We start from the raw sequence: 11323 nt of genomic DNA, 5'->3' as shown, positions 1-11323 counted from the left end.
TCACTTTTCTCTTGTTTTTGCCATATTTGGATGTTCTGCTTGTTGAGAAGCAAGTATTTATATTGCATTTGTTAAATTGTTGCAATCATGTGTTCAATTAAATACTACTAAAACATTTTCTAGTTTGCTTTTTTTAAAAAAACTAAAGTACTTAAAACAGATTAGTTTCTTCAGGATGGAAGGTTGTAACACCAGATGGAGCACTGACAAAGTGTATGTTAAAAAACTATTGATGCTAGAACTAAAGTCACAAAGTTCAATCATCGCACATATTTATTTTAAACTAAGAAAAGTTATTAGTTTTAGTTTGTTTGATATCATTTTTTGTGTGTGAATAGTCAAACCATCAAGTATTGTTTGTACTTGAAGTTATCTGCGACCTCCTAACCCCCTACTATCCTGCTCGCTCTCTCTGCTCTGTGGGCTCTGGCCTGCTTCACGTCCCTTGCCTCGCTCGCCCCACTATTGGTGGGCAGGCCTTCTGCGACTCTGCCCCCACCCTCTGGAACGGCATCCCGCAGTCCCTCTGCCTTGCCCCCTCCCTTGCCTCCTTCAAGACCCATCTCAAGACTCTTCAACCTTGCTTTCGATTTCCCTGCATCCCCCTCTGCCCTACATCCTCCCTGACCCCAACCCCCAGCTCGGGTCCGAAACTCTTGTCTGTCCAGCACCTTGGGATGTTCTCCCAACGTGAAAGGTGCTATACAAATGTAATTTTGCTGTTGTTGTTGCCATCCATGTATTACAGTAATTCCCAACTGTATGTATTACAATGTATTATTGTATGTATTTCAGTAATCCCCAGCTGATATTGTACTCAGTGTTTCTAGTTTGATTAGGTATTGGCCTTGGTCAGTGAAAACAATGCATACCAATTATATTGGATATAGCTATCCAGGGATGCTCTGCATCCTTGTTGTCAGTCATGTCACAGAGTAATGTTGTTGAGGAAGAGCTGACTCTCAACAATCTTCAGGAAATTAAGATTTTCATTACAGGAAAGTATTTAATTTTACACTACAGCTTTGAATAGAGTGCACCCCAAAGCTTTATTTTTCCAATTAAGTTGAAAATATCTCACCCAATCTCATAAACCATAGTCGTAAACAATATCTTCATAAACTTAGAACATTGCAGTGTCAAATTGGGAAGTGATGTGCTACCAATCTTATTAATCATGCAAATACAGTACTTCTATATCGAGCAAGCAGCTCAATTTTTCCCATCCCTTCCTCTGGCAGGACAGCAGTTGTGAAGCATGACATCCTGAATTAGCCTAATTTGATACGTTTATCAATAATTTGACCTCCTATTCCGTTTTTCAGATGTAGAACTTAATAATAATAATAATAATCCTTGCATTTGATATAGCGCTTTTCACGTCGGGAGGACGTCCCATAGCGCTTCACAGAACACACTGTAAAGTGAATTGACTGTATATTTGTTTAAACTTAAACTTTAAACTCAAACTGATGTCAGAATTCTAATGCTGCATTTGCTTGTGATCTTAACTTTAATTATATTTTATATCAGAATGCATTGGAATGATGAGTTTCAACTTTGGCACTGAACTCGCCTGTATCTCATTTGGTACATGTCTGAAACAGTTCTCAGCTTACTGTGAGTTCAAGCTCCATGTTAGAACTTTGAGCTCAGAGTCTTGAGTAATTCTCCAATGCACTGCTAGAAAGGTACATAGTTCAAGGTGTCTTTTTGATGAGACGTTAAAGCAAGGTCCCATCTGCCTGTTTAGGTAAATGTTAAAGATCCTGTGACACTACAGGAAAAACAAAGGGAATTCACATTAGCCGAGGCAGTATAATGAAAGCCAAAGCAACTGAAGGCAATTAGTGAGAATGCAGTGAAGTAGGATTTGTGTGTTTATTAATGAAATACTTATTGGGAAGGACAGAAAGGACTCATGGGCTTCATTTGATCCAGCCAACGAACATTCTCATACATACCATTCATATCTGTGGTTACTGAAAGGTATGGCAAACAGACTCATAAAGTTGATCGTAGTGCAGTAAAGATGTGTTTACATACAGGAGAAACTCCCCAGAGCAATGGATCTGACAGAATATCTGAAAAGAGGACCAACCAATAACCAGAATGGTTGTGGGTATGACCCCACATCCCAAATCCATCTCATTAGTTTAGCTCTGAACTCAACAGGATGGCAAGTTATCTTTTTGGGGGGGAGTTTTACCAGTATTTTGCTAACCAGTATTCCAATGTTGCAAACTATGGGCCAGAGATTTAACTTCCTGTTCAGTACACCCAATTGTTGTGGCGAAGTACTTTGAAATGTTCATTCTACATGAAAGCACTTATGCAAGCAGTTATTTTTAGTTTAGATGGGAACAGAAGTTCTAATGGATAGTGATGGTTTTCTAACTCAACAAAAAACAAATTCAAATTAAAGGATCCTGAATATATTTTAAGAAAATAAAATTAAGTAACATGTTGTCAGATGTATTTCTGCAAGACTTAATTGTACTTGATCGAGGAATTACCTCATATGATTTGTGGGAAACACTTCTTGACCGTTCATGTTAACCATCATTCACTTGATTTCACAATTTCCTATTTTAAATGTCAATAGTTTAATTTGAATACATTAGCTTATGAACTATCTACACTTAGCAGAAGTAACAGTAAAAATAACAGTAAAACATTCAGTGGGCACATCATTTAGTGTGATATTTATGGCATAGTTTCTGTCCAACCAGCTTTGTAATAATACTAATTCTTGCATTTGATATAGCGCTTTTCACGTCTTCTAGACGTCTCAAAGCACTTCACAGAATGTACTGTAAAGTGAATTGACTATATTTGTGGGTGACACGTGTCCCACAAACAGTCGTGGATTGAAGTGACCAATTTATTATTGTTTTTTTTCTTGAGGGATTATTAACAGGCGTGTGGAGTAAGGAAACTTGTCCAAGGTTTCACCCTGCCGGGAATCAAACCCACGCTTGAGATGCGAGTGTTCTAACCACTGAGCTACAGGACTCCACATATTCAGTCTTGGTAAATTTTCTTTAAATGAGAATCAACCATTGTAAAAGAACTTGGAATGGTAAGCCACTCTGCCAGGAAAAGAAATGTTCTGGATATTCCACAAATCTTATATTGTACATAGATAATTCAGTGTTCTATGCACTTCAGACAAGTGCTCAATAATGTTTTTTAGTTTGAATTTATCTGTTGGTCAAACTAATTACAAATGGACAGTGTTACCTAATTATTCTCAGTTAATTAAATTTGAGTTCAATAAAAGCACATGTTTACGGAATGTAATTTACATACTGGAATATATCATTGTAAGGGTGTATTTAAACATAAAAAATAATTGAGGAAAATGACTGACAATGATTGTGACTTGTTAGTTTGTCACCCGCTTGGCTCGTGCCTTTGGTTTGATCACTAATGTGCCTGTAGCTCAGGTTTCTCCTGCTGAGCCTTTCATTTGCATTCAATTCCCCTGCCCTCATTCCATGCATCTGATGTTCCTCATTTTTTTTATTTCTTCCCCCTCCCCCAAGCTGCTAAATCAATATTCTTGCAAACCTATTTTTCCACTGAATTTTGCTAACGGCGCAATTTAGGAACAGCTTTTCAACTTTCTGGGCCTATTCCTGTAGTTATTAGATCATGCAGATCTCGAATACTATTTCCCTTCTTACTCCTGAATGCCTTTAGTTTAATAACCTTAGTGTCAACCAAGCTGATTGTAGCATTCTAGGGTCTGAGTCAGATGGTTGTGGGTTCAAGCTGCACGAAGGCGTTTGAGCTCACAGTGTAGGGTGATGCTCCAGTGCAATACTGGGGGCGTGCAGTATTGTTAGAGGTGCCGCCATTTGGTTGAGATGTTAAACTGAGGTTCTGTTTGCTTGTTCAGGTGGGTATTGCAGGATCCCATGGCATTGTGTGAACAGAAGAATTTCCCCTGGTGTCTGGGTAACAGATAACATTTTCCTTCATGACAGTTTGGGTACACTGCGTATAATTGCCTGCTGCTTTCGCTTAGGAATATACCGTCACTCCACTTTACAGTGAATCCTTTGAGATGTCTTGGTCACGTGATAAAATGGTATTTGATATAAGTCCCCAATTATTTTTAATCTCCCTTTTAAACATCTCAATTCTGCCTTTGGCCTGTAAGGTTCAATTAAGTTCTGTGACCATGTGGTGCAGTATGAACTGATACAAATTTACCTTTAAGCAGTAAAGTTTAATAAAATGTTAGTAGCGTTATACATATAATCAAAGTTATGCTTACGACTGTGTGGTACAATTCACAGCAACAAGTTGATTAATTCTTGTGCTATGGAAGAGATCAGAGGAACTGACTTTGTTGAGTGCGTTGATCATAGTTGTCGATAATTCAATCTTCTGTTGTCTTACTTCAGGTTTGGTTGCAGTTAGCCTCTCTATTCCCAAACTCTGCTCTTGTGCCTTCGTTGAGAATTATTCTTACATTTATACCTTTTTAAGTCATGTACACATCGACCTTGTAAAGACATCTGGATTTAGCTGTACTAAAAACATCTTTTGATCAAACCGTCTTAAACAGTCTTATCCCTGACTGATATCCGTAGTTGTCAACATCTTTCTTTATTAAAACTCATACAGCTTGTTTCAAGCAAGTCTTAAGTCCCAAGGTAATGAGCACAGATTTAACAGTTAATTTTTAACGTCCATTGTGCAGTCAAATGTAGTTGTTCCTTAAGTTGGTTCACTCAGACCCTTGTTTTCATCAACATCCTTTCACTCATTTCTCCTTGGCGGCAACCATTTGTATCTGTGTCATAAATATCCTTGAAGGTTTTCATAGTCATCCTTTATCAAGCAAACAAGTCCATGATACTTTACATTTTTCTTTGGTCAATTTATAATATATGTGAATTCTGGGATTGCTTACAGGCATTCTGGGGGATTGAATTCCATATTTTTCATAACTGCTGCTTTTAAACCATGCTTTTACTATTTCAACAGTAGATTCAAGAGATTTTAACAACAACAAAATTACATTTCTATAGCGCCTTTCACGTCGGGAGAACATTCCAAGGCGCTGGACAGACAGAGTTCCATAACCAGAGCTGGGGGTTGGGGTCGGGGAGGGTGGAGGGCAGGGGGGGAAGCAGGGTGATTGAAAGCACGATCGAAGAGGAGGGTCTTGAGATGGGTTTTGAAGGTGGCAAGGGAGAGCGCGAGGCGGTGGGATTTTGGGGTGGTGTTCCAGAGGGTGGGGCAGAGTGGCAGAAGGCCCGCTTGTCAATAGTGGTGCGAGCGAGGCGGGGGTCGTGAAGCAGGCTGGAGCCCGCCGAGCGGAGGGAGCAAGCAGAATGTCGCAGAGGTAGGGGGAGCAAGACCATGGAGGGCTTTGAAGGTGAGGACCAGGATCTTAAACTGTATCCTCTGTGTGATGGGAAGCCAGTGGAGTTGGGCGAGGATGGGGGTGATAGGGTCGCGGAGCCTAGTGCGGGAGAGGACACGGGCCGCAGAGTTCTGGATGATCTGCATTTCCCTATGGAGAGAGAAATTGGGGAGGCCGATAAGCAATGAGTTTGCATAGTTGAGCCTTGATGTGATGAAAGCATGTATGAGGCTTTCAGCGGCCTGCGGTATGAGACAGTGTCGGAATCATACAACGTTGCGGAGGTGGGGGAAGCCAGAGTGGGTCATGGCGCAGATGTGGGGTAGAAAGGATAGTTGAGGGTCAAACAAGACCCCAAGTTTCCGGACTGGCTTAGCAAGGTGGAATGTGCAACCATGGATGGTGATACTGTCAGCGCCTGAGGTGAGGAGGCACTGATGGGAGCCAATCAGGAGAGCGCTGGTCTTGTCGATGTTCAATTGAAGAAAGTGAGCTCTCATTCAGAGGTTGATGTCCACAGACATTTTATCAGGTTAGCAGTGGTCCTGGAGTTAAGGGTGGAGGCAGAGAGGTACAGTTGTGTGTCATCTGTATACATGTGGAAGTTGACCCCATGTCTGCGGATGATGTCACCAAGAGGGAGTATATAGATATTTAAGATGAGAAGATTGTTATAATATTATTGATAATCATTTTTTTATTTTTTATCACTCCATTACTGCTTTTGTCAAAAGAGTTGAAGATAGAATCCAGAATAAGCCGTAAATGGTGAAAGCGGAGGAACTCGTGGAAGTCAGAAGGTTACTGTGAGCAAAATCTTGAAAATAAGGTTGCCTCTCATTTGGGCAGTAGCATTTGTGAAAAATCATTTATATTTGAAGGATGAGGAAAACTGGTGTAGATTTGTAGTCTTAAAAAATTATATGCCTTGGATGCCAGACGATGGCACTGCAGTTTTAAACCTATTAATAGTATAGTATGTGCGTGGAAGAATTTGCACAAAATGTACTGAGCTAGTCCTTTTCTGGAATAAATTTGCTGATCTGTTAGACGTTTAAAGGTGCATTGAGAAGAATTTGATTCTAAAAAGGTGAATAATTGTAGAGTTGTGCTATCCATTTATTAATGTATTCATACATTCATGCAAATGATCAGTGCATCACTAATGAGAAGGAAAATTAAATTAGCAACAATTCAATCCCATTGTAAGAAAAGAATAGTGGTCATCTGATTAATGTGCAAGTAAAATGTGAATGTAAATATGGCAAACCACCAATGCTAGGAAATTGTCATTTTTTCGGGGTCATCCAGGTGTCTGACACATGTGGAAACGTCACTATTCTTAAGAGTATGCAAACCAACTGAGAGTTCCATTCATCCCACCTACACGTGGAGGTGTTTTTTGGGGGAATGGAATGAACATTCTCTTCCTGGTGGAACACATCCTGCTTATCTAATTCCAGAGAGTATTAGGTGCAGGTTGTCAAGAGCCAAGGCTTGGGATCTCAGAGTATGTGTTGGGCTACTGTTAGAGTCTAACCAGCTAAAACCGCATAGCTTGCCATTGAGAGTACTGTCTGACAAGCGTTCCCCCTACCTGTCAAGGCTTTGGCTTACAGGGTTAACAGGAACTGAGTGGGGAAAGTTGCTGCCCTCAATCTACCCTTCGAATTCCTGCCAATGAGCCAGGCTGGCTTTGCTGTCATTAGCAGTGCCCTGGAGTTGTGAGGAACTGGAACTAGACTATCGAGACCACCGCAGAAGGTTGTCTCAATTCTCACATTCTGTTCCAAGGAGACTCCACTTTATCTCCCCCCCCACCCCAACCCCACCCTTCAAGAGCTGAGTCACTTGTTGGTCATGTATTTTATGTTTGAAATAATATGAACAATTCATTTGTATTTTAAATTAGATGCCCAGAAATATGAATGTTAAAAGCTAAGATACTGACAATAAGCCTAGTTAAAATAAAATGTGTTACACATCTTTACTTTGTATCTGAAAAAATACAGGTAAGCTGCACCGAAGACCCCACAGTACAGTTTGTCAATATTTGGAGAAAGGTTACCCAGCTGTGTGCCAGAAAGTAGGTACCTAAAAGCTGAGTGGAATATTGCTGAGTAAAAATGTATAATTTGAAGATAACTGACTGAAATTAAAATTAAAAAGCTCAAATGCAAAGTTGACATCAACAGCCTAACAGGGAGATATTTTACATTGGTCTTTAAAGTAGTGGTTTGCTACTGTATATTAGTTTTTTTCCCCCATTTTCTATGGATATATTGCCTCCTCATCCAGCAAGGGGGCACTTCACATATTCAGACAATTTTGTAGACTTACTATGATTTGGTTTCTCTTACTTGCCGCAGGATTAGATGGCTTAATGGATGCCATTGTAAGCTCATCACATCCAACATGTTGAATATGCGATGCTAGGAGAAATATCAAGGTATTGTAAAGTAGCTTGTGTTTTTATGGAGCCTTGTTGAATCCAAAAGTCTCAAAACACTTATTGGGTAATTATGCGTTTAAGCCTCCAAATCAGAACTCAAGCTCATGTCCTAAAACCATGTGTAGTTTTTCTTCCTAACCTCTCTCCTTACACTTTTGATAATTACTTTAAATCTGTACCCTGAAGCTACTGACTCACGAAGTGGTGAAAATAATTACTCCCTGTTTATATTTTTAAATCCATTATAATTTAAAAATCAGATCTCCTCTCGACCTCTCTTTTCTAGGGAAAACATTCCCCTTTACCACAGGCTTTCCTCATAAGTAAAATCTCTCATTCCTGTCACCATCTTACTAAATCTCTCAATGGCCGTGGCATCCTTCCTATAGTCAATGATATGCACAAAATGGGAATGCAATATCCTAATGCAACCTAACTAAGAATTGACTTCATGGCTGTTTGTGGTACATAGATGTATGCACATTGACTGCGTTGTTCCTCTTAAAAATAGTCACTATAAATTCTGTGAAGTATTTTGAGATGTTGATGACATCACATGCCACTATATCAAATGCAAAGAATATTGTTATTCCATATCCCTATTTATACAACCTAGGATTCCATTTTTTTAAAACAGTTTTATGAATTTGTACTCCCAATTTTATAGTTGTGTATATTAACCTCTAGGCCACTAGGCTCCTTAAGTCCTTTAAAATTGTAAACCTTTGTTAAAAGAAACAGAGGGAAGCTGAGGAGAAATGTTTTCACACAGCAATTTGTTTGGATCTGGAATGCATTGCCTGAAAGGGTGGTGGAAGCCGATTCGATAACAACGTTTAGTAGAGAAGTTGATAATTATTTGGGGAGGACAAGTTTTCAGGGCTATGGGGAGAGAGCAGGATGTGGGATCGATTTTGATAGCTCTTTTAAAAGAGCCGGCACAGACATGATGGGCTGACTGGCCTCCTTCTGTGCTGTATAACTCTATGATTCTATGATTTAATGTATATCTCATCTCCTTATTCTACTTTCCAAATTTATCACATCGGACTATTCAGCACTGAATTCATGTATCAGGGCAATCTACTGGTTCATGTCGTCTTGAAGTAACTTACGGTCCTCTTCACAATTTGCCATACTATTTGTATTGTATGTTTTTAGATTGTGACTCCAAAACGTGAGTTCAGATTATTTATACAAATAAAGTAAGTGGGACATCACCATTTACATCTCCCAATCCAAAAAAAACATTCATTTGCTCCTACTCTCTATTTTTCTGTCCTTTTAGCCAACTCTATCCATGCTGAACAATTCTGTTTCTACAAATCACCTTGTTTTCTTTGAATAACAACAAAAACTTGCATTTTTATAGCACCCTTCGGTAGCATCTTGGAGCTTAATAAACCTCTTAAGCAGTACCTTGTCAATTGGCTTTTGAAAACCCATATATCAATATTTTATTACTTGCTGAAAGAATTCTATTAAATTTGTTGAGCAAGACTTGCCTTATATAAATCTATGCTGGCTATCATTAATTTACCCTTTGTATGTCTAAGTGATTATTAATATTAGCCCATATTACTGCCTCTGAAAGTTTACTCCTTTCGCCCACAAAATATACAGTCAATTCACTTTACTGTAAATTCTGTGAAGCGCTTTAAGACATCTTGAAGACATGATAAGGCGCTATTCAAGTGCAAGGATTATATCACTATGTATATGAGGTTAACTGGTCTGATAGTTATTCAATGTATCTCTCCTTTCTTGAACAGAGGTGCCATCTCCATCCAGTCTTTGGCAAAATATTCAGATACAAGGATATTTGACATTTTCTACCAAATAGGGGTACAGAAAGCTAGAGCAGAAATTGCTATTTGACTGGAGTGAGAATAGAAACTAAGATGTTACAATGTTCATGCATACCATTGTTAGTTTCTTTCAGACAACTTTAAAGACAAAACACCAACTTCTCTGTTCATTCAACAATCAGAAGTTGCTATAATTGTGTTTTTTCATATGTCTGTTGTCAGTTTTACTATTTCAAAATTGTTTTCCTGTGAAAAACGATTGAGGAAGGCTCTGAGGAATTTGACTTAGTGCTTGGGAGCAAGGAAAGAAACTGGACAAATCATAGATTTCTTACAAACCTAATGTACACTCCATCAACTCTAAATTTGTCAACTGATGTGAAGTTTTACATGTAACAGATTCCAGGTGATGATACTGTCTGAAAGTATTTCACAAGTGAGAGAAGCTGTGATTGAAGCATACCACTGATTTTTTTGCAAACAGTTTTGTATTTGTAAGAAATTGAGGTAGACTAGTCAACTCCTGCCTGAAATTATATAACTATGCACATAGTTTATAGCTGCAACAGCTATTGGGTTCCAGGCATAAATATGCAGGTTTGGCTTAACTGACTAAAATCTCTTGGATGCACTTTGAGGGAATTCAGCTAAGTTTAATAAGGTATTCTAATAATAATAATAATAATAATAATAATCCTTGCATTTGGTTATTTTCACATAATTGCCTCCAGACTGCACAAATTATTTTTGCTGGAAAACAGGTATTGTTATAGATATCGGAAAACAGATTTATGTATTGGTACATTCAAGTATATATTGCTGAACTGAAAGTGATAGACTTGGATAAATCAATATTAATTCATAGAATGTTGCCTGTTACAGTAGTGCATTGAAGGATTTTGTGTGAGAAATCACTTCATCAGAAAGAGAGTATTTATGTTCAATGTTTTCATCTGTCGTGCGAAATAAGAAACTGAATTCTGAAACAGCTGGGGATTATTTGCTTGAAACGATTTGTCAGCTAGCCATAATGAATACCATGATGATGTAAATGCTCTTTTTAAAAAAAATTTCTTACCATTATGAACCAAACTATTTTACATCACTGCTAGGATTAGGCAGTAAAATTTAGACCATTAATCTGTTTAAGATGAATTTTTGATTATTACAGGTTTTATTTTAATTTCCACTGGTGCACAAATATAATTTGTATGCTTTTACTGTGCTGCGATCTGTGACTTAAGTATTTTATAATGTATCATACTGACGTACTGAATGCACCATTTCTCATATCTGTGTGATTGTAAACTTTACAATGCATCTAATTGTGCAATATTGCGAGGACAGCATTTGATCATGATGCAGAGGAATCAAGATTGAAACAGGTTTCATTCAGTTTCTCTGATATTGCAGAACACATTAAATGCAAAAAACTATCAAGTAAAAAATCACCGCATAGTGGGAACAATATATCACTCATCTCATGCTAGTGTTTTCATTTAATTTCATCCGAGCGCCTTGGGACCACCTCCCGATGTGAAAGGCGCTATACAAATGTAATTTTGTTGTTGTGTTTGAACTTCCTAGGAAAAAAATAATTATGAAAGCCAAAGACATCTGGCGATAACAAAAAAAATGCCCCAAATCAGTAAAACAGGTTACTAAGATTCTTCAGTTGAA

Source organism: Callorhinchus milii, unplaced genomic scaffold, assembly GCF_018977255.1.
Source record: "Callorhinchus milii isolate IMCB2004 unplaced genomic scaffold, IMCB_Cmil_1.0 Scaffold44, whole genome shotgun sequence".
NCBI classification, from domain to species: Eukaryota; Metazoa; Chordata; class Chondrichthyes; order Chimaeriformes; family Callorhinchidae; genus Callorhinchus; species Callorhinchus milii.
Note: the sequence above shows the minus strand (reverse complement) of the source record.